Below are 21452 nucleotides of genomic sequence, written 5' to 3'. Positions count from 1 at the left end.
ATTCTCCTTTGCCTTATCTGCCAAAACAAGTATTTTGGCAGATAGGTTGCGCATCTGCCTCATTGATGTGGTTGGTGGGTTCTGAAGATTGAAAGTTACACTTAGGAACATAGGAATTAAGATCAGCAGTGGGCAAATTCAGCGCTTCGAGCCTGCTCCAGCATTCAATCAGTTCATGGCTGATCTTTCCCTGGTCTCAAATCCACTGCCCCTTATCTGTTAATTCATTTTGTGTTGGAAATATATCTGTCTCCTTCTTTAAACCTTTTTAATGATTCAGACTCCACCCTTCTATGGAGCAGCGAGTTCCACAACTCGACGACCATTAGCAATAAGTAGTTCCCCAACATCTCCGTTTTAAATCTACCGCCTCTCTACCTATCCATGTGACAGTAGGTTGGTTCTATTCCTTCCCCACAGATGCTGTCAGATCAGTTGAGATTTCCAAGCATTTTCTGTTTTTTGCACAGATTCCAGCATTCATCGTATTTTGTTTTTTTATGTAATTGTGACCTCTTGATCTCGACTGCCCAATAAGAAGAAACATTTTGTCTACGTATACTCTATCAATCCCTCTTAAAATTATATACAATTCGATCACTTCAGCATATTGTGGGACGATTTCGCCTCAGTGTCAATTTCATGCCCCAGCGAACTCCCAGCGACTGTATACCACTGTGCCGCCACCTAGCAGCGATGGCAGCGCAGTGGGATACAATCGGGAGTGAGTTGCCCTGGGAGTTCTTAACATCGACTCTCTAGTCTCATGGCCTCAGGTTAAACATGTGGAAGGAAACCTCTTACTGGATACCAGGTGCCGCCCTCCTTCGGCTCATGAATCAGTGATCCTCCATGTTGAAATACACTTGGAGGAAGCACTGAGGGTGGCAAGGGCGCAGAATGTACTCTGGATGGGGGATTTCAATGTCCACCACCGAGAATGGCTCATTCGCAGCAATACTGATCGAGCTGGTCGGGTCCTAAAAGATGTAACTGTTAGACTTGATCTGCAGCAGCTGGTGAAGGAACCAACAAGAGGAAATAACATACTTGACCTCATCCTTACCAATCTGCCGGCTGCAGATGCAACTGTTCACGACGGTATCCGCAAGAGTGATCACTGCATAATCCGTATGGAGACGAAGTCCCGCCTTTGCATTGAGAATAGCCTCCATTGTGTTATGTGGCACTATCACCGTGTTTAATGGGACAGACTTTGAACCGATCTAGCAACTCAAGACTAGTTATGCATGGGGCGTTGTGGGCCACCAACAGCAGGGGAACTGTACTCCAGCACAATCTGCAATCTCATGGCCCAGAATAGACCCCAAATAACCATTACCATCAAGTCAGGGAATCAACTCGGGTTCAATGGAGAGTGCAAGGGTGTGTGTGTGTGTGGGGGGGGGGGGTGGGGGGGGGGGCGGATGTGTGTGTGTGTGGGGGGAAGGGGGGTATGCCTGGTGCAGGAGTAGCACCAGGCATACCAAAATGTGAGGTGTCAACCTGGAGAAACTACCAAACAGGACTCTGGACATGCCAAATGGCAAAAACAACAAGTGATAGACAGAGGTAAGCGATCCCACAACCAACAGATCAGATCTAACCTCTTCAGTCCTTTCACATCCAGTCGTGAATGGTGGTGGACAATTAAACAACTCACTGGAGGAAGAAGATCCACAAATATACTCATCCTCACTGATGGTGCAGCCCAGCACCTCGATGCAAGAGATAAACCTGAAGAATTCGAAGCAATCTCCAGCCAGGAGTGTCGACTGGATGATCCATCTCGGCCTCCTCCAGTGGTCCCCAGCATCTCAAATGCTAGTCTCCAGCCAATTCGATTCACTCCATTTGATACCAAGAACCGGTTGGAGGCACTGGATACTGGAAAGGCAATGGAGCCTGATAACATTCCGGCAATAGTACTTGTGCTGTAGAACTTACCGCTCCCCCAGCCAAGTTCTTCTCGGACAATTACAACACTGGCATCTTCGCAACAATGTGGAAAATTGCCCAGGTATGTCCTGCACAAAAAAAGGCACTGCAAATCCAACCAGCCAATTACCGCCAAATTAGGCGACTCTCGATCATCTGTAAAGCGATGGCAGGGTCATCAACAGACCTCCTCAGCAAAGCCCAGTTTGAGTTTCGCCAGGATGACTCAGCTGCTGTCCTCATTTGAGCTTTTGTTCAAACATGGACAAAGGAGCTGAATTCCCGAGGTGAGCTGAGAGTGATAGGCCGCATTCGACTGAGTGTTTAAATTACCACGTGTAACTTGGAGCTATAAACTAAAGTTGAAAATAAGGCTCCAGCGAGGATTGAACTCGCGACCTCTGATTTACGAGACCAGTGCTCTAACCACTGAGCTATGGAGCCATTCGTTTGCAATAAACGTATAATAATCACTGGAACAGACTGCATTTTCAGATGGAAATAGATATGTTTGAGCGGGAGAGCAGGGAGTTTAAATATGTGGCGAGAAAGGGGCAGAATTTGACATATGCCAGTTACTTCAAACGATCAATGTTTGCCGTGTGCCTGCCGTTAAATTCTTCTTCGGAGCTTATACTTGTTGATACATCTCTGACCTTTCCACGTCTGAGACAATTCATCCAGTTTGAAGATTAACCCTTGTTTCTCCCTTCACAGACGATGTGAGGCCTAATTTGATTTAATGAAGAGTTAAACAAAAAAACGTTCGTCCCCTGAGTGGGAATCAATCCCGGGCACGGCGCCTAATCCTGACCACTAGAAAAGGTCATATGAGAGATTTGCAATTCGACCATAATCATCTATTTTCCCATTGCCTCATTTCATGTCATTGCCAGATAGTCACACAGTCAATCTATCATTTATAAGCAATTACAGCAAATACGAGGCCAATCCACCTAACATGCACACCTGGACACTGTGGGAGGAAACTGGAAGACCCGCAGGAAACTCAGGCACACACGGGGAGAACGTGCAAACGCCGCACAATTACCGAAGGCTGGACTTGAAGCCGGGTCCCTGGCGCTGCGAAGCCACCGCGGCGCCCACTGTTCGACAATCACTTCCACTGAAGCGTTGATTGGAAGACAAAGATGTGTGTGGATACATTGGAAACAACGAGAGCTCCCGGCACTGGCAATCTTCCAGCAATTTTACTAAAGCGTTGTGCTCCGAGCCAAGCAGTTTCAGTACAACTGCATTTCTGTCATCTACCTGGCAAACTGCAAATCAAATCAAGACAATTACCACCAGTCTGCTCTCGGTCATCAGGAATGTGATAGAAGGGGTCAACAAACATGGTGTGAAAAGTACTGACTTCGCAGTAACCAGCTAACAGTTAATCAGCGAAGTCTGAACTATGCAAAAAAGAGAAATCTTCTCCAGTCAGAAACACAATGAGATTCAGTGAAGGGCCTGTACGATTTAAACTGTCCTTCACCTCGTCTGGTTCCTAATCTCCCGCCAGAAATGACAAGAAAACTTCCTGTTGAATTTGGTCAGGGTCTTCACTTCAATAAGGGCAGGACATGAGGCGAGACCAGGATTCCTGCATTCTACAGGGAAATAACTGAAATGTGTTTCATGGTTTGGACACGAGCAATAAATCTTCATATCATGACCTGTAATCAAAACAGCAGTGAAAGTGTCAAACTCTATCCATCAGACCAGCAGGTTGCAGCATGTTTTAAAATTTGCTTTATCCATGCTCCTTTTGTTATTTTTAAGCTCGCTGAAAGCACACTTGAACCAAAGGGATTCTCCTGAAAAATGACACAATCTGCTTCAATACCAGTAATATGTTCAGCCATTGACAACATACAACAAACTCGCCACGTCAATTATTACATTCTTTTTGAGGGTTTGAAACCGGACAGCAATATTTCTGCATGCTTTTCAATACAGAGTCAGGGAAACGTTTCATAATTTGTGTTTTTGCTAAATGTCAACTGATATGCTGAGTATTTCCAGCATTTTCTGATTGCAAAGTCAGGAGTCACTCGGTAAAAACAACAAAAGTGAAGGTCTGTGGTAGAGAGCAAGGCAAGGTGGATTAACTGACACAAGGAATGATAGACAAGGCAACATTGAGCAGGTGATGCTGGAGAGCGGGTGGTCTCGTGGTTCAGATTCAAGGCTTTAACCGCCAAGGCTCAGGCTCAATGACAGGTGACAAATTGTGAAAATAGAATTTCGTTTGAAACAACTTGTCTCTTTCTTATTCCTGATCAACTAATCACAACTGTTGCTTCAAAGCAATATGCCAAGACTAATAAGCTGTTCCTCTACTGTAACTTTCTATAATTGTTTCATTTTCATCCCCACTGCTGCTACCTTCACAGTATTTCTTTCATCCTACAACCCATTACTGCAAAATCCATCGTCTTCACTTGTGTTCAGCTCCTGTGACCTCATGGGACTGAGTAGATTCAATACGAAGATTATCATTTAGTCCGAGATTTGGAGCGAGATCTAGGCGATATTTGTGTCAGCGTAAAAGGTAAAGTCTGACCCATTACCACCCAAATATACTTTGCAACACCATCTCTATCGTCAGTGCGTTGCAGCCTATCGCTCTCCTTTGCTTATTAAAACAAATTATTGCTTATGCTGGAAACTGAAACAAAAACAGAAAATGCTCGATAATGTCAACAGTTTTAACAGTATCAGTGGATAGAGAATAGAGACAACGTTTCGAGTCCTGATGACCCGCCGTCAGAGCTCTGAACCTCTGACAAGGTGATTTCGAAACGTTGGCTCCAATCCCATTGAGTCATAGAGTCACAGAGGTTTACAGTTTGGAAAAAGGCCCTTCTGCAAGACTTGTCCATGCCACCCTTTTTTAACGACCAAGCCAGTTCCAATTGACCGCGTTTGGCCCATATCCCTCGATAGCAATCTTGCTCATGTAACTTTCTAAACGCTTGATAAAAAACAAAATTTTACCCCCTCTACTACTATCTCTGGCAGATTGTTACAGACACTCACCACCCTCAGTGTGAAATAAAAACTCCTCTGGATCCTTTTGTATCTCTCCCCTCTCATCTTAAACCTATGCCTTCCAGTTTTAGACTCCCCTACCACTGGGAAATGATATTGACTATCTAGCTGATCTATGTCTCTCAGTATTTCATAGACCTCTATAAGATCGTCCTGAGCCTCCTACATTCCAGAGAAAAAAGTCCCAGGCTATCCAACCACTCCTTGTAACTCAATCCATCAAGTTCTCGGAGCATCCTAGTAAATCGTTTCTGCATTCTTTCTAGTTTAATAATATCCTTTCTATAATAGAATGACCAGAACAGTACACAGTATTCCAAGTGTGGCCTTACCAATGATTGCACAACTTCAACAAGACGTCCCAGTTTCTGTGTTCACTGTTCTGACCAATGAAACCAAGCATACCGAATGCCGTATTCACCACCCTATCCACCTGTGACTCCACTTTCAATGAGCTATGAACATGTGCCCCTAGATCTCTTTGCTCTATAACTCTCGCCACGCCCCACCATTAACTGAGCAAGTCCTGCCCTTGTTCGATCTACCAAAATGCATCACCTCGCATTTATCTAAATTAAACTCCATCTGCCATTCGTCAGCCCACTGGCTTAATTGATCAAGATCCCGTTGAAATCCGAGATAACGTTCTTCACTGTCCACTATGCCATCACTCTTGGTGTCATGTGCAAACGTACTAACCATGCCTCCTAAATTCTCATCCATATCATTAATATAAATTGCAAGTGACAGTGGACCCAACATCGATCACTATGGCACACCGCTGCTCACAGCTTTCCAGTTTGAAAAACAAGCCTCTACACCACCCTCTGTGTTCTGTCATCAAGTTAATTTTATATCCAGTTGGCTACCTCGCTGGATCCCGTGAGTTTTAAACTCATGCAACAACCTACCATGCGGTACCTTGTCAAAGGCCTTGCTAAAGTTCATATAGACAACAGCGACGGCACTGCCCTCATCTACCTTCTTGGTTACCCCTTCAAAAAAACTCAATCAAATTTGTGAGACATGATTTTTCACTTGCAAAGCGATGCTGACTGTGCCTAATCAGTCTTTGACTCTCCAAATGCCTGCCGATCCTATCTCTCAGAATTCTTTCGATAAACTTAGTTGGGCGGGGCGGCGGGGTGGGGGGGGGAGGGGTGGAGGGGCGAGGGAGGGGGGCTATAGCCTCGTGGTATTAACGCTAGACTATTCATCCAGAAACTCAACTAAGTTCTGCGGACCCGAGTTCGAACTCGGTCATGACAGCCGGTGGAATTTGAATTCAATAAAAAAATTCTGGAATTAAGAATCTACTGATGACCATGAAACCATTGTTGATTGTTGGAAAGACTTATCTGGTTTCACTAATGCTCTTTAGGGGAGGACATTTGCTGTCATTACACGGTCTGGCCTATATGTGACTCCAGAGCCACAGCAATGTGATTGCCTCTCAACTGCTTTCGGGCAACTGTGGATGGGCAATAAATGCTGACCAGCCAGGGACGCCCATGTCCCACGAACACATAAAAAAGCGACAGATGTGAGGCCCACCGGCCCGTAGTTCCCAGGCTTTTCGCTTTTAAACAAAGACACAACATTTGCCACCCTCCAATCTTCGGGCACCTCACCTATGGCTATCGATGTTTAAAATATCTCTGCGAGAGGATACACATTTTCCTCCCTAGCCTCCTACAACGTCCTAGGATACACTTCATCAGGTGCTGAGGATTTATCTACCGGGATGCGCTTTAAGACTCCAGCATATCCTTCTCTGTAAAACCTAAACTCCTCAAGATATTGCTATTTATTTTCCCAAGTTCCATCACATCCATGTCTTTCTGATGGTCTCTCTGCAAAAATGCCTTCAGACCTGATGAGATATTCTAGTCCACTTCTGGCCTCCCCGATCATTAGGAACATTCTCTCTGAATCTACCCTTTCTCACTCTGTTAGAATTTTGTCGGTTGCTATGACTCCTCCCTGAATCTTCTAAACTCGAGTGAATGTATTGCTAACCGACTTAGTCCCTCCTCATTTGACAGACCTGCCATCCCAGATATAAGCCTAGTAAACCTTCGCTGTACTCCCTGTAGGGCAATTAAATCCTTCCCCAGATAAGGACTCCAAAACTGCACACAATACTCACGGTGTGGTCTCACTAACACCCTATACAATCGCATTAATGACTGAAGAGGCTCGAAAGGCTGAGCGGCCTGCACTGGTCCCTATTCCTTATGGCATTTTTGGTCCTCATGTTTTGGAACTCTCTTTCTCAATAAGCGGTGGCAACAGAGCTTTCATTATTTTTAATGTAGATGTGGATAAGTTTTTGATGAGTCATACGTGATTGGTGATCAGGTGTAGGTGGACTGCAAATTTGATGTTAGAATTAAGTTATGAAATGGTGGAGCGGGCTCGAGGGGCTCAATGTCCTACGTATCTTTCTCTTTTGATTGTTCATACGACGATCTGAGAGACAACACATTCCTCATCGTTGTCTTTAATGAGCGACCCCTTATTTGAAACATTCCCACCGGGTGTTGGATTCTCTCCGAAATGGCAACATTCTGTGCACATCCACAATGTCAACATCCCTCAAGATCTTAAACTCTTCCATTAAGTCGCCTCTCACTATTCGAATTTTCAGTGTGTATATGTCTACTCTCTCCAACCATCTCCATGAGACAACCCGCTCATTACTGGAAATCGTTCAGTAAACCTTCTCAGGAGTGTCTCAAATACATTTTCATTTCCCTTTATATAGCGATAGCCAAAGGTATACACGTTATTTCTAATATGGGCTCACTATCTGAAGGGCTTGAACCTGCAAGGCCACGGAGCAGATGATAGAATGTGGGATTCGACGGAGCCACGAGTTCCATTTGTCTCTGTTGTATCCAGAGTATGCATGATGGGCTGAATGGCCCGTTTCGGCATCATTACCTTTCTATTCTTCTAGTTATCACCAGAGTTTTGTGCAACTGAATGGGTATGTATAAATAATATTGGGTGTAATTCATGTAAAATAATGTCCTTTTTTGTCAGGTTTATAATTAGGCTGGACTGACATTTGTTTTAAATTCGGGCAAAAAATAAGAGAAGGAATTAAATATTACTAAGTAGAGTGAATTGAAGGTGAAAGATATTTCGAGAAGATAAAACGTGCAGATCGATGGAATTGCATCCACACAGTCTGAAAGCAGCACGGCATGCAGAGGAAGATGTAAGGTTGGGTGAAGGGCACAGGACACATCCTCACTTATCATCAAAAGTACAGGAAATTTTACATGTGTTTCGGAACGCAGGTTGGACACCTGATTTACCTCTTGCACGGGTTAATCTCCATAAAATAATATCTGTGAACAATACAAGGGTAGATGGTTGTTTTATCAGATTAAGACCTGTTTCTTGCTGAATACCAGCAGTGTAATATTTCTAATCATCCTGCTTTTGACACCTCTCTTTTATTAGCAGAAGCATCAACATTATTCCCCGAATCTGCACCAATTTCACTATTACAGTTTCATTGAAATTCTGAAATTGTAGATTGACATTATGAGATAGAAATATTCTTTACTGCCTTCATTCACTTCAGTTCAGTGACATAGTCTTAATCAGTAATCCTATTTTCACCAAACTGCTTGGACCAATTTGTTTGTCTTCAGTCAGATCATTTTCTATGATTGCAAAGGACTTTCAATAAACATGTATTTTGCAAGAAACGCTGAATTCATCTTGTTTGTTCAGCGATTGTGAATAATCGTGTCGGCACAAAGTTCAATTGTTTCACCGGTGACTTTCCTCACTCCATAAATAGGCAATGCTTTCATTGTGCCCACCGGTGTTAAAAATAAGAGTGGTCTCCAGTACAACCAGAAATCATTGAATCTCAGCGTGGATAAACCATGTTCTGGATTATTCCACTTGAGCTTCGTACTATTTGGGTACGTCACGATGTCCAAAGGATTTACTACCCACTCCGTTGGTGTGACTGGTGAGTCTAATTTCACTATATTTATTACCTTCTCCATGAGATCCAGTTAATAATATTATTATATGCAAACGTCATGTTCCTTATGTGTTAATGCAGTGGGAAAAATTCTCTCTCTTCTCAGCAGCGATTCTCCCTACTGTCGCCTGGTGGTTGCTCTTTATTTCCCTCTCCCTCCCCTCCCCGCTACCACGCCCCACCCCCAACTCCTCGCTCCACCCACTCCGTCCCCACCTCCACCAGCCACTTTCACTGTTGCTGCCTTAGTATCTAAAGGGTCCTGACCTCAGTAAAAGTATATATATAATTTCCAATACTGTGGTTCACAGCCAATTCCAAATCAACTGATGCAATATCTACCAATGTACAGTCTACAGCAGAGTCACAGCAGAGTGACCCGGACCAGGGACATTTGGTCCAAACCCATTGGCATCATTGTGTTTCCCAAATACAAATATGGAGAAGGCCGGAAAATGAAGATCTTATCTGTTGGTGAATCTGCTTTCTTGCTACGTCAATGTCGTGCCTTCCAACTATGAACTCAGTCTCAGCGGAACCAGTGAATCCATATTATTCTGAGGCTGGATTATGTGAAAACAAATACTTCAGCTGTTCCCCAGAATCCTGACAGACCGCTGCTCCCGTTCTCAATCTGAAATATGAATTAATTGTGTCTCTCTTCGTAACAGTGAACTTATCGACGATTCTTATCCTGTCTCGCGGAAGGTATGGACTTTCCAGATATGTCACACGTTACCTAATTTCCATGGTAGCAGCGTGTGTACTGGTCGTCATCATCGACCTCATATTGAGGCAAATTCCTATCAGATTTAATGATGAATTTATCTTCATGCATCATACTCAAGTGTGCAACATCCATGCCGTCCTGCTGTACGCAGTCACCGATTGTTCTGTCTTGTTCACTGTCACTTTCACCTTTGATCGATTCGTGGCCATTACTTGTCAGAAACAGAAAATACAATACAACATTGAGAAAACGGCAGTTGTGGTTATTGGAACAGTGAGTGTGCTGCTCAGTGCAAAGAACACGTTCTGGTACTATATGTCTGAGGATATATGTGTGTGCTTTCCAATGATCTCTACTTCTGTTCTGTAGATTCTGATGAATTGTTTTCACCAGCGTGAGTAGAAGTTGAAAGTCTGCATTATATTTTAGCCAAAAGACCAGAAGACCTTAAGACATAGGAGCAGCATTAGACCACTTGGCCCATCGAGTCTGTTCCGCCATTCAATCATGTTTGATATTTTTTCTCATCTCCATTCTTCTGCCCTTTCCCCATAACCCCGATCCCCTTATCAATCAAGAACCTATATCCCTCTGTCTTAAAGACACTCAATGAACTGGCCTCCACAGCCTTCTCCTCCACACGTCATCTGTTCCTTTATTGCTGTTCAATATTTCAACCGTTAAACACATTTTATTGTCGAGCACGGTTCGCCGTAGACCTCGGACGCAAAAAAGTGGGGCAAGTTCAAATGGCCAAGAGATAGAGAAGTGAAGAAAATCTACCATCTTACTCTTTGCGATGTAGGGAAACTTTATTCTGTTATGATCAGGGTTCCTGTTGTTTTGCCTTCATCAGCGATTGTACAAGTTGCATTTATTTCTGTTATTTTGCCATTATTTGTTCAGGAACTGGGATTTATGCTTCAACTCTTGAGTTGCTGCACCAACACATGCATTCATGCCGTGACCCAGACGCAATTCAGAGCGGATCTGAAGAATGTGGTGAAATTTCCATTGACTGGAATTGTGAAATTTATTAAACAGTGATCAGATAGTTTACCATAACAGTGTGTTTTTCTGGTGTACTGTACAAAACCCCATCTCAGTCAGACACGAACAGTGAGACCGTTTTTGTTTTATTATTCCGATCAATCCATGAACAGCAAGCGCAGAAATAGAAAAAGAATCGAATTTACTTCCCAAGGGCTCTGGGTTTGGGTCATTTCAATGCTGACATTCAACATGGCCTGGGCAAAATGAGCTCCAGAGTAAAGTATCCACATGGCAAAGTGGGAGGGAGATTGGTGACTGTGACATATTGCATCTTCTCCAACACACCTCCAACAACAAAAGGAGATGCCAGCCCTACAGTCCCTTAAACCTCACCGCACCATAAAACTTTATTATTTAATAAGTCTGGATGAGAAAAGTACACATCACTTTAAATTAATAAAATAGGTCATAAAATAATTAGCTGTTAATGGACATATTTATTCGTGAGAAGATGAATGCCAATGTCAGTATTAAATTCACTATCCTTCGGCCAGATTTCCCTGTGAATATCACTGACACAGATACTAATGTCGTTGCTTTACTCGTTGGTTCCTTTCTGGGGAAACAAGGAAATAAATTTAACCGAAACATCGCCTCAAACCTGTTTTGCTATCTTGTCATTAAAGTGATACAACACCACCATCTGCTGGCTCCGCACAGCAACTGCAGATTTGTGAGTCTCAAAGTTCAGTCTGTGGATGGCTGCATCTGCGAACCGGTTGCGGAAGTGTGAGTATTGAACGATATTGTCCGAGATTTGAGTTTACAGAAGGAACTCGGCTGGCGCATTCGCCCTTTTATATAACTAGACACCGCACAGGAACTGTGTTCTTCATTACCCATTGGAGACATGGTCTGGATATTGAAGTTGGTGTTATTTCAGACTGCAATGCGTGCATTCGATGCAGTTATCAGATGTTAAATCACATTCAGAATGGGAGTGGGCAAACGTTTCTTCCCTCTGTAATTCACTGTCAGACATTTTCAAGGTTTAATCCTATAGGGGCACGCGCACACAGACATTTACAGCAGCGCGCACATACACACATAGAGATACAGGGGCGCGCACTCGTACACAGAAATACAGAGGCACAAACACACACAGACATTTACAGGGGCGCGCACACGCATAAACTCACACAAACACACAGATCCTTATAAAGAATGTTCACAGTAACTTCATTGCAATGTTAATGTAAGCCTAATTGTGACACTAATAAACGTCAATGTTTCCAATATAATCCACTAAATTTCACACAATGATTCTTTGAAGATTGAAAACGAAATCATTTTAAGGCGCAGATTTTATTTCTTTGATTGCATTTGATTTATTTTTGTCACGTATATTACATACAGAGAAAAGTACAGTGAAAAGACAAAGCATATCGTTCATAGAGAAGGAAACGAGACATTGAAGAATGTACTGTTACAGTCATAGCTTGGGTGGAGTGAAAGATCAGCGTAATGCAAAGTAAGTCCATTCAAAAGTCAGACGGCAGCAGGAAAGAAGCTGTTCTTGAGTCGGTTGGTACGTGTCCTCAGACTTTTGTATATTTTTCCCGCGGAAGAAGGTGGAAGATAGAATGCCCGGGGTGCGTGGGATCCTTAATTATGCTGGCTGGTTTGCCATGGCAGCGGCAGTCAATGGATGGGAGACTGGTTTGCGTGATGGATTGGGCTCTATTCATGACTTATCCCTTAAGCAGAGCAGGAGCCATACCAAGCTGTGATACAACCAGAAAGAATGATTTCTATGGTGCATCTGTAAAAGTTGGTGAGAGTCGTTGCTGACATGCCAAATTTCCTTCGTCTTGTGAGAAAGTAGAGGCGTTGGTGAGCTTTCATAACTTTCGTGTCGGCATGGGGGGACAAGGACAGGTTGTTGGTGATCTGGACACATAAAAACTTGAAGCTTTCGACCATTTCTACTTCGTCCCAGTTGATGTAGACAGGGGCATGTTCTCCTTTTCGCTTCCTGAAGTCGATGACAATCTCCTTCGTTTTATTGACATTGAAGCAGAGATTATTGTTCACCATATTCTTCATGTCATTCCTGTACTCTGTCTCGTCATTGTTTGAGATCCAACCCACTACAGTGATGTCGTCGGCAAACTTGAAATTATTTTGTACCTTCACAGCCTTTATTCACACGGTATCCGTGCTCGATAAATAAGCTTGTCCCATTTTGAAGCTCTTGGCCTACATTATAAAAGTTACCGTGATGCAGAAAAAAACCCATCTGTGTTGGAATGGAACGTTCAACCTCAATTCTTGTTCCGATTTGGCCTGCCAGTTATATACCTCAACAAGTATCGTACATATTCATCAGGGAAGGTTTCGGTGTTGGCTCTTGTGAAACTGGTGGGCCATTCCCTAACACACAATAAACACAGAGGCTAAATGTTGCTTCAATTGTTTCTGGAACTGATAGCCTCCAGAATGGAGAGTTTGGTTAATGTCATTTTCTTTCAAATTTGAAGTATGTTTCTGTTTTACAATGTCTCAATGTCGCACTGACACTCACTCAACACAAACATGTACTCACACACGCACAGTTACGCATTCAGAAACTTTCTCATAAACACATGCTGCCATATACACACTCTCTCACCCAAACAAACACACAGGCTTATATATAGACACAAACTTAAAAAACATACTCAAAAGCACACGCTCACACACAGGGGAACAGACAGAGAGAAACTGAAAACCTCACAGACACAGAGGCTCACACACACAGTTACAGGGACACACAGATACTGGGGCACACACAGTTGCATGGGCACATTCAGATACCTGCGCATATTTAGATACATGGGCACACAGACACAGATACAGGGGCACACACACAGATAGAGGGACACACATACAAGTAGAGGGACACAGAAAGACAGATACATGGACACACACACACACACACAAACAGACACACCGACACACACACACACACACGCGTGCCCGCACATACACGCATACACACACGGAGAGACACAAAGACACTGCGGCAAACACGCATATACAGTGACACACATGAAGGTAGATACAGGGACGCACACTCACACAGATACCAGGGTTCACACAGATACAGGGAGACGCACAGATTGAGGGGCACTCAGAGATAGAGGGGCACACACACACACATAAACAGAGATACCGGAGCACACAAACAGAGACACTGGGGCATACAGAGAGCCAGGGGCACACGCAGACTCTGCGGCACACACACACACACACACACACACACACAGAATGGTGCACACACAGATACAGGGACAGACACAGAGAGGTAATGGGGCGTACACAAATTCAGGGGCACACACAGACTCAGCGGCACACACAGAGATATTGGGCATACACAGACCCGGGGCACAGGCATAGAGATTGGGCATACACAGATTTGGGGGCACACACACAGAGATAGCGGTGTATACACAGATACAGGGGAATGCACAGAATAAGGGGCGCACACGCAGATATAGATGCACACACACAGCGATGCAAGGACTTAAACAGAGATACAGGAGCACAAACCTACTGAGAACTTACAACTTCTCCTGTTTTTATTATCAATACAGGTTTTATTATAAGTTAAAACACAGCAAGTCGGCAAAGGTCAATAGAATGAGCTGCATCTCCTCGTAACAACGGGATGTGACGCTCGACTCATTGATCGACAGTTCCGCCGCGCCTCAGCGAAAAACCGCACTGACCTCCTCAGAAGGCAAACACAGGACATGACTGACAGGGTGACCTTCGTCGTCCAGTACTTCCCCGGAGCGGGGAAATTACGACATCTTCTTCGGAGCCTTCAACATGTCATCGATGAAGATGAGCATCTCGCCGAGGCCATCCCCAGACCCCCACCACTTGCCTTCAAAAACCGCGCAAACTGAAACAGACCATTGGTAGCAGCAAACTACCCACCCTTCAGGAGAACAGCGACCACGACACCAAACAACTCTGCCACGGCAATCTCTGCAAGACGTGCCGGACCATCGTCATGGATGCCATAATCACACATGAGAATTCTCTCCACCAGGTACACGGTACATACTCATGCAACTCGGCCAACGTTGTCTACCTCATACATAGAAAACGATGTCCAGAGGCGTCGTACATCGGCGAATCCATGCAGATGCTGCAACAGCTGAACTGACACTGCGCAACTGTCACCAGTTCCCTTCCTTGGGGGGAGCATTTAAGCAGTCAAGGGCATTCAGCCTCGGACGTCCGGCTAAGCGCTCTCCAAGGTGGCCTTCAAGATATATGACAACGCAGAATCGCCGAGCAGAAACTGATAGCCAAGTTCCGCATGCATGAGCACGGCCTCAACCGGGATCTTGGATTCATGCCACACTACATGTAACCAATTGGCGTGGAAGTGCAAAATCCTACTAACTGTCCTGGTTTGAGACAATTCACACCTCCTTAACTTGTGATTGTCCCTCTCGCCACTTGCATTGTCTGTACCTGTAAAGACTTGATTGCCGGAAAAGACTCTCATTCCAAACATTATCTTACAATTGTGTCTTTGTGTATATATGCCGTGTTTGTGAAACCTGCCTCTACACTTACCTGATGAAGGAGTAGCTCTCCGAATGCTCATGATTCCAAATAAGCCTGTTGGACTTTAACCTGCTGTTGTGAGACTTCTTACTGTGGAACGAGGGAAAGGTAAACTTTCACCTGGATGGTATTTTTAGTACGGCAAAATTCTGCGATGGAAAGAATGGAGTTCAAACTAATTGCGTGTCAGTTCCTTATTACAAGGCTGCTATGTTTGCGTTGTTTGTTTCATTGGAGCCATAATGATGAGGTTGGTGGACTTTGGAAACTGAAAGACACACAAGAGCAACCTGTGGGACTATTTCACCTCACTGTCGATTTCATGTTCCAGGTTACAGCAAACAGTGATGTCACTGGCTGAAGGAGTTACTCATGTTCCATCTAAACATGGCATTTTGCCCATCGCAGGTATAAAACAAAAACTGAAATGAAAATAAAGCCCAAATTTAATATAACTGGGTGAGGTTAAAGTGCAGTCAGACACCTTTCCTGCTGGCCTAGTGGTTCGGACTCGGAGGATTCGGAGCTTTCAGTACCGCGGCCTGGGTTTAATTCCAGGTCAGTGAATGCAACTCTATTGCTGTCGTGCAGCACATGAATGAAGAGGAGTTGAAATTACTTCCTACTTGAAAACAGGAGTGGTACTTGTGCCACTTCGAAAAATAAGGATTAAATTTCCATCCCATTCCACAATCCTGCCAATTGTCCCGAACAACTTACATCGTCTCTGCTGGCTCCTTTTGCCCAAGTGAATAAGATGCTTTCTGCTGCATTAAATCTGAGCCATGGCATGATCGACCAAAAGTATTTCATGAAATTTAAAATAAATCAATTGAAATATTAAAAACAGTGGAATACGATCCCACGCCTCCACAAAACATCAGTTCAGTGCCTTGGACCAAAGATCAAATTTACCAGTAGAAAAGGAATGCTGTCACGGTTGCTGTTGCCATGGACAGAATCGATGGAGAAGGAGTGGGTCATATTTCCCTTCGACTCTCCTCCACCATGGAATAAGATCACGGTGGATCCAATGTTCAACACCAATTTGCCAACAAATCCCGAATCTCTTAATTCCTTTCGAGTTCAAAAAAATTCTCCTTCTCAGTATTCAATATCCTCACTGGTTGAGGATCCGCAGACCGTTGGGCTACAGAATTCCAAGCATTCACAAGCCTCTGATTGAAGAATTCTCTCCTCACCTCGGTCCTAAATGGTTGCCGTACTATCCGGATATTGTGAGCCCAGTTTAAAACATTCCAGACTCCAGCAAGAGGCGGGGGAGGAGGAGGGGTGTAGGGGGGAGGGGCGGGGTGCGGTGGAGGGGTGTAGGGAGGCGAGGGGGTGAGGCGGGGGGGGGGGGGTGGAAACAATCTCTCAGCATGTACACTGTCAAACAGTCTCGCCGTTCCAGACTTTTCACTGGGATCACTTTTCATTATTCCAAACTCTAGAGAGAACAGGGTAATCACAATGAATCTCTCCTCCAAGGGCAATTGTCTCATCACAGCAATCAATCCAGTGAATCTTGGTTACACAGACAGCGCGAGAAGAGAGGGAAATAAGAGCATAATATGGAAAGTTGATAGAGGTACAGAGAGAGTCTGAGAGAGTGAAAAAGACAGATCGATACACAGAAACAAAGAGAGACAGTGCGTGGGGGAGTCAACCACATCGTATGAATGAATAACAGTGCACACAAAGCCAGCGGCCGGAACCCACAAGCATTGGGTCCTCTGAATCGTTGACGAGGGATAAAGAGAATGTCCAAAAGAAGCGTCAACTTTTGAAAACATCTTGAATTACTTGTGAGCGCGTTGTGTAATTAGATCCCCTGTATTGTCAGTTTCTCAAACGAAACCGCAGGTAAACTCATCCAGCAGAGCACACGGTAAAGAAATGAACAAGACTTTGCCATCGCAAACAACAACGGGGCTCGTCCGGGATTTGAACCCGGGACCTCTCGCAGTTTTGCGAATCACAACACCCAAAGCGAGAATCATACCCCTAGACCAACGAGCCGCTGTTGACAGAGGTGCTCAAATACGGATATTATATTGTCACACAAATCTGATCAGACAGCTGCAGTGAAAGTTGGAAGCGCTGGAAACACTCAGGAAGTCAGGCAGCAAGTGCGCACAGGGAAAGGACTCTCTTCTTACACCTCCACAACCTTTCATTTAAGCTGGTAAAGTTTGGAAATGTAGGAAGTTTTAAACAAGTGAAACCCAGGAGCTAGGAAACACAACAACAGGAAACGGCCCTGATCGGGTACAATTCAAGAGAGATAAATGAGCAAGTACTTTGTGGTCCATGGCCTGAGCGTCAGGAAAGCAGAGTATTAGAGAATGTTTGCACCGCAGAATGAGATCATGCACAAGACCTTTGAAGCAGTCACGTGTGCTGCGGATAATAGGTAACCGGTGAGTGGACTGCACAACGATTACAGAGGAACTGCAGTGATGAAGTTGGTGGATTTTGGGAATTGAGAGGAACACATGAGCAGCTTGTGTGACTATTTCACGTCATTGCCGCTTTCATACTGCAGCGAAAAGTCATCGTTGTTGCCACTGAATAAAGAACTAACTTATGTTCTACCTGAACAGACCATTTTGAAAGAGAGACTTGCCTCTGGTGGAAATAGATCTGAGGTGAAATAATGAAATATAAAATGAAGTAAATTAGATTAAACATCCAACGTATTAAAAATATTGGAGCATCCAACCTATTAGAAATATTGGTTCACAGCAAGTGACAAGAATTGATGCTGTATTCAGAGATATAGAATTGGAACCCACCGTCACACCGAGTGAATCCGCTGTCTGGTTAAATGTTGATCAAAGAAAATGTTTGACCATCTTTCACAATGGAACGTACAGGAACTCAGTCAATAAGCTGTCTCCACTTACAAATAACGGAAAGGGTAAATTTCATCTCGCAACTTTAAGCCTTTGCCATCTTATGTACATTCATTATGAAGATTTATAAAGTAAGTGAATAGAATGTGTGATGGTAAAAAAAACGTGTTCACGCCCTTGGCGTAAGCACAGTCACGCACACAGAGGAGCAAACATAAGCATACACCACGCGAGACAGAGCACTAAGGAGCGACAAAACGGAGGGTTTGTATTAAGGCAATGTAGCTTCGGGGGAGAGCATTTGACTACAGGTCAAGACGTTTCTGCATTCAAATCGAATGCCTCCTTCCACGCTTAATTGATTTTCTTTTCAATTAAAACTGCCCGTAATTGACTGGAAAGCGCTTTGTTACGTGCGGTTGTCGGGAGAGGTTCTATATAAATGCAAACATTTCATGATCTTCAATCCCAGTCCTCTGTTACTGTCAGTGGAAACAGTCTGTCCCTCCCTGCTCTATTAAAACGGCCCTTTTCCCATGTTAGGAGAAGGGATTCACCATGACACACAGCAACACTGTGGGGTAAAATAGGAAAATATGCATGTTTAGATTTGTAAACGATGCCATCATTTGGTCCTTCTGCGTCAGGTTTGGTGAAAATTGAATTGGCGTCGAATTTGCAGCCAACATGCTGACACCCTGATTTAGGATGCCATGTGGGCTGCAGCTGTCTCAGTTTCCGTGGCGCAATTGCTAGCGCGTTCTGTTATTAACCGGAAGGTTAGTGGTTCGAAAGCACCCAGGGACTGCGCTTTCGCTTCTTTTTCTCTCCATCTGCTTTCATTGTCTCTCGGTTTTTGAGTGTCACTGAGTCCTTGGGCAACATTGAAAAAAACTTATCGTGCGTTTCTCCCTCTACTGTTAGCCGACGTCAGTTTATTGAACATTTATCTCTAACATATTATTTGTAACAACTTATGTATTTCAGATATTATTAAACTCAATAACTGAACTCGAAACTTTAACCCATGTTTGATCTTGGGTTGCCATTTTCCTGCCCATTCCTCTTCTTTCTCAGGTAGATCAGGAATCTGTCTGTCCCAACCTGAAATGTGTTCAATGAGGGAAATACACAGCAAGACGGCAAAGATCAGTGGAATGAGGACTGAGTTAAACTTTCACCAGAATGCTGCTTTTATAATTGCAAAGTCCTGAGATTGAGAGCAGATAATTCACATTTGAGGCGTTTCAGTTCTTTGAGAGATGAATGCCTGCCGTGTTTTACAAGGTAAGTTTCCACAGGATCAGCAATGATGAAATTGGTGGGTTTTGGAAATAGAAAGTTACAGGCGAACAGCTTGTAGGACTATTTCATTTATCATTGCCGTCTTGCGGTGCGTTTTATGTTCTGATAAAACCTGTATTTATAATACAAGCATTAGATGGTGGAAATTCTCAGCAGGTTTGGCAGAATCTGTAGACACGCATCAAATTCGAAATACTTCCATTAGTCACCTGTGTTCCTGAAGTATACTGATTCTTGTGTTCAAAAAAACTGACAAAACCTTTTCAAAGCAGCTGTCCCAACTCTAAGTGTTATTAAATATTAATGAATCACATTATCTCACAGCCATGTGGCATTTACAATTTCCCAAAGCTTGAATAATATTCTGCAAGTGCAGTCACGGAGAAAGAGATCAAATTCGTGACAAATGTTATTTTCTGAATCTTATGTGAGATCGATGACTCTGCCACATGGCTACAACAGAATTGTAATTGCAGGAAACAAGGATTTAAATTGCCATCAGACTGCACGGTTTGATATTCTGGGCCGGGCACAATAGTAATGAGCAGAGTTTCTGGACTGTAGGAGTTAACATGTTCATTTCATATACGATGAGCTCCCCGATTCAAAATCAGGTCGAAACATCATCGAAATTAATATTTTGTTTTAATTTTCCCGGATTCTAGATCGTTGTTGCATCTGAACTGGATTGGAGCAGACAAAATGTTACTTTGTTCTTCGCCATTTATTGACAAAATGCCCTCAGCAAAGTCGCCACTGGGATATTGTTACTTTTCTGCTTCCACTGTCACACTCACGGTGCAGCTGATGTAGGCTGGATGGATTAGCCATGGCAAATGAGTGATGTTACGGTTATACGGTGGCAAGAAGTGCCTCAGTAAGGTACTCTGGGCTCACATTTTCTGGATAATGTTTCAGCCATTTATGACTGAGATATGGAGATATTTCTTCACACAAAGGCTTGTGAATCTTTGGAATTCTTTGACTTATTATTGTCACATGTATTAGCATACAGTGGAAAGTATTGTTTCTTGCGCGCTGTACAGACAAAGCATTCCGTTCATAGAGAAGGAGACGACAGAGTGCCCAATGTAGTGTTACAGTCATAGCTGAGTGTAAGAAATTGAATTAAAGCATTGTTGGAGAGTTTAAAAGAGGTAGAATGAAGTTTTAGAAGCAAAGAACAAGAGGAAAAGATAGAGTTAGAAGGTATGCTGCGAATAGCTTGCAAGAGGTCGCCTCGCTCGGTCGCCATCTTGCATCAATTCTGTAGCCGCACAGAGGTCTGTGGATCTTCAGTTGATGAAGACATTGAAGGTTGAGGTGGAGAGTTGTTGGAATCTAAGTAGATGAAGGGCTGTCGGGATAAGCTGGGAAATTGGGGTTGAGGCTGTGGATCTGCCTTGATTAAGTCGTGGAGGAGGCTCAATGGGTCATGTGACCCAATTGTATTCCATTGATGAGTTCAGGGCAGTAATGATGTGGAGTTGCCGGCGTTGGACTGGGGTAAGCACAGTAAGTAGTCTCACAACACCAGGTTAAAGTCCAAGCACATCCCCTTCATCACGTGACTCACCTGATGACGGGGCAGTGCTCCGAAAGCTCGTGCTCCCAAATAAACCTGGTGCTGTGAGACTACGTACAGGGCAGTAATATTAGTTGAAGCGTGTGGTCGAATCTCATCACCGCTAGATCTCCAGTTAATTATCTTTATGAACTACCTTTGTTGTCACAGAATACCATGCAACTCAAATGTAAATTATTGTTGGCAATTGACGGGTTTTGGAACCGGTTTCCTTGAATCATTGCATCGCAATGTTTCTGTGGCGTTGTGATTGTCACATTTGCCTTACACGCGAAAGGTCCCCAGTTTAATCCCGGCAGAAATACTTTCATCATAAAGAGAAAAGGTTGGAAGATCTAAACAGACCTG

General features: G+C 43.8%; 2 non-coding genes across 2 annotated transcripts; both read right to left on the bottom strand.

Moving 5' to 3' along the window:
* Window positions 1–2309: 2309 nt before the first annotated feature.
* On the bottom strand, window positions 2310–2382 carry trnat-cgu (transfer RNA threonine (anticodon CGU)). The gene has a single exon. It is a non-coding gene; the product is annotated as a tRNA-Thr (tRNA).
* Window positions 2383–17288: 14906 nt separating this feature from the next.
* Window positions 17289–17378, bottom strand: trnap-ugg (transfer RNA proline (anticodon UGG)). The gene is given in 2 exon segments: window positions 17289–17324; window positions 17343–17378. It is a non-coding gene; the product is annotated as a tRNA-Pro (tRNA).
* Between the last annotated feature and the right edge of the window lie 4074 nt (window positions 17379–21452).

Source organism: Mustelus asterias, unplaced genomic scaffold, assembly GCF_964213995.1.
Source record: "Mustelus asterias unplaced genomic scaffold, sMusAst1.hap1.1 HAP1_SCAFFOLD_50, whole genome shotgun sequence".
NCBI classification, from domain to species: Eukaryota; Metazoa; Chordata; class Chondrichthyes; order Carcharhiniformes; family Triakidae; genus Mustelus; species Mustelus asterias.
This window is presented reverse-complemented; position numbering and strand designations above follow the sequence as displayed.